We start from the raw sequence: 3,715 nt of genomic DNA, 5'->3' as shown, positions 1-3,715 counted from the left end.
AACACACAATTCCTCCAAGAAGAAATAGAAATAGCCAAAAGGTATATAAAAAAACTCCACATCACTAATCATCAGGGAGATGCAAATGAGGTAGCAGCTCACATCATAGAAGCTGGCACACATCATAAAAAAAGAACAATCAGTGCTGACAGGTATTCGGGGAGAAAGGAATTCTCATTCACTGTTGTCTAGTCCAGCCTTTGTGAAAAACAATATGAAGATTCCTCAAAAAACTAGAAATTGAGCTCCTATATGATTCAGCTATACCACCCCTAGGGATATACACTAGCAACACAAAAATAAATACAAAAATTTCTTCCACACATCTATATTCATTGTAGTGCTATTTACAATAGCTTGAATCTGAAACAACCAAGATGCCCTTCAACGTGGCTCAAGAAACTGTGGTACATATACACAATAGAATATTATGCAGCCATCAAGAGAAATGAAGTCATGAAATTTTCCTATACATGGATGGACATTATTATGCTGAGTGAAATAAGTCAGAGGGAGAAAGATAGATAAAGAATAGTCTCACTCATCTATGGGTTTTAAAAAAAATAAAAGACATAGTTGTAATAATGCCCAGAGATGCGTCCTGGAAGGACTGGCTCACAATATAAAGCTACCACAAAGAATGATGAGTGCAGTTAGAGAAATAACTACACTAACAACTACCTTGACAATGTTAATGAGTGAGAGAAGTAGAATGCGTTTCTTGATTACAGGCAGGGGGTTGGGAAAGAGGGAAATAGGGGTCTTGAGCGGTGGGACAGTTGCACTGGTGAAGGGGGTTGTTTTTCTTATGACTGAAACCCAACTACAATCATGTTTGTAATCAGGTGTTTAAATAAAGATATCATTAAGAAAAAATGAGAGTCCAACTTGTAATAAAAAATGATAAGACAAATTCTTAGCACTTTTCTAATGAACATGGCATTCACTCATAACATTTATGGTTTTATCAGATTTTTGAGCCATAAAATAGAGATATTTTATTCCACCATTCAATTATGAAAAAGGGCACATTTATTGAGATGCATGTTTTTCCATTTATCCATATGTCTTAAAATTTAGGTTGTATTATTCAAAGAAACTTTAAAGTGCAAATACACACATATAAATAAAATTCACCCTCATCAGTCTAACATATTTTTAATATTATTTAAATTAATACACTTAAAAGCTATCAACTGTATCTTAATACTTCTGTCCTTCTAATTATTTAATATTGTTTACATTTTATTGCGCTTGTTTTAATCATTCATTTGATTATTCATACATACTGCATATTATTGGAAGATGCAAGGGATATTTTACTTTATGTTATACTCTAATCATTAGAATAACCTATTATAGAATTTTTCACCATGATTTGAAACTTCATGGAGCTTATGGTTCCTATACATACAACTTTATTTTCTTGTGCTGTAAATATCTACGTCTTCTGGGAAGGATTGGCCATGATTCATGAGCTTGAAGTCAGGCATTAACTGTGCAGCACCTTTTATAGTTTCTGGTTTGAGTTTGGTCTTAGAGCTGAGTATGACAACAACAATACTGGATGTTTCATATCATGAATTATTTTTGCAGGTATTTCCATTTTAGCAGAGCTTTCTATCTTGATTTTGTCCTGAGATTCAAGAAGAGACTTTATTTTTGATTTTCTTTGTCCACAATGATTAAACTACTTCATGAATTTACTGGCCTATAGTATACACCATAGTATATAGTATATTTTCCAGATATTTTTGAAATTATTACTGACTGAACCTGGTAGCGAACAGTTGCTCCTAAAGTAGCCAGTCCAAGTAGGTAGCAATTTTCTTAAACTTACAATCCTGAAACTGTAATCACTGCAGTTTGGGGAAGGAAATATTGAGGTGGACTCTTCAGAGAGTCATATGCACCTTTTTGTTTGTTTGTTTTGGGGTCACACTAGTGACACTCAAGGATTACTCCAGGCTATGCTTATAAATTGCTCCTGGCATGGGAGACCATATGGGATGCTGGGGATCGAACCACAGTCCATCCTAGGTCAGTAGTGTGCAAGGCAAATGCCTTACCACTGCGCCACCACTCCAGCCCCAGCCATATGCATCTTTTCCAAATTTTCCTGTATCCAATACGTGACTTTTCACAAAGGTATACACACCTGTGCATCAGCCTATATAACAACCAGTTGTAGAATGGATAGAGGTAAAACCCATTTGTAAGTGGTCAGACTGCTCTTTAACATATTTATATTGAAGAGGTGGTGCAGAATATATGGGAAGCTGCTCTGCTTCAATAGCTGCATTTTTAATTCCTCTTCTTTAGCTGCATATACAACTATTGAAGTGCATTTCAGACCTGTAGGTATGGATGTCATTCCTTCAAACATTTGAAGCTGCCATATCTGTGATCATCACGCAATGATTCCTACAGGGAGGTCAGAGGCAGTTACTATCAGATTAAGAAAGATCTGTTTACTCCTAGCTTGCTAAAGGTTTTATTTTTATTAATGAATTATTTCACTTATATTAAATGTGTTATATATATCCAGTTGGTTATTACATCTATACAGACTTTTATTACAATGTTTTACTTACCAATATGGATACTTTAGAATTATGTATAATATATGGGCTGGAGAGGTAGTACATCAGGTAGGGCACATTCTTGCAATTAGCTTACCTAGGCTCAATTCCTAGCATCATAATGTTTCCCTAAATCAGGGGTCTCAAACTCAATTTACCTGGGGGCCACAGGTGGCAAAGTCGGGGTGAGGCAGGGCTGCATAAGGGAGTTCACAAAAAAAGTCCTCAAACATCATTAACAGTTTAATTATTTCTTCTGAACATGAATAGAACATTGAGTGAAGATCATGAACAGTTCTTCTGAACATGGCATCTTTTGCCTATTTCTTGCTGCCAGAGACTTGACAATGCTTCTCACAAATCTGAACCACATTTGGCGTTAGAGAGGAAGCAGTTGAGACCCTCAATATGGCTTGAAGATTATCATCATTAAGTATAGACCTGTATTTTGACTTATTGAAGTTCAATGTGGAGAATAACTTTTCACACAAATATGTGCTCCCAAAAAGGCACATGGTGCGCTTGAACATTCAGGAAAGCTCAGAAAAGCTGGGGGGCAATTCTCTCAAAAATTGCCCATGCATGTCTGCTTTTCCACTAATCTCCCTGAACTTGGCTTTGAGATCAGAGTTGCATTGCAGGTCAATGAGCTCCATTTGAAGCACAGGAGGAGCATCTTGCACATCAAAGAAAAAGGGGTCCACAGAAATTTGGAAAGTGGCTCTGTGCTTTTTGAAGTCTGCAAATCTGTGATCAAATTCCTTCTCTAGCTTAAAAATAGCATCAACATATTTCTCACCACTGAATGGTATGCCTGTCTCCACAAGTTCCTTGCATGCTGGGAAATGGCAAAGGTTTGTCTGAGAGAGCTGGGATTTCCATAGCACAAGTTTTGTGGAGAATGCTCTCACGTTGTCATAGGCAGCATTGATAAGCTGCCCCAGGCCTTGTAACATCTTGTTTAGTACATTCAGCTTATGTGTGATGTCAACAAGAAAAGCTAAGTCCATGAGCCATTTGTGATCACTCAACTCAGAAACAGCATTCCTATCCTTCTCCATGAAGGCTTTCACTTCTTCTCTCAACTCAAAATATCTTTTCAGGACATTTTCCCTGCTGAGCCAACATACCTC

The 3,715-nt window shown here is 36.9% G+C and overlaps 1 pseudogene; it reads right to left on the bottom strand.

The window, feature by feature from the left end:
* Positions 1 to 1,418: 1,418 nt before the first annotated feature.
* On the bottom strand, positions 1,419 to 2,374 carry LOC126011819 (MICOS complex subunit MIC27-like; annotated as a pseudogene).
* Between the last annotated feature and the right edge of the window lie 1,341 nt (positions 2,375 to 3,715).

Source organism: Suncus etruscus, chromosome 6 (assembly GCF_024139225.1).
Source record: "Suncus etruscus isolate mSunEtr1 chromosome 6, mSunEtr1.pri.cur, whole genome shotgun sequence".
Classification (NCBI taxonomy): Eukaryota; Metazoa; Chordata; class Mammalia; order Eulipotyphla; family Soricidae; genus Suncus; species Suncus etruscus.
The sequence above is the reverse complement of the archived record's forward strand: the minus strand, read 5'-3'. Positions and strand labels throughout refer to the sequence as shown.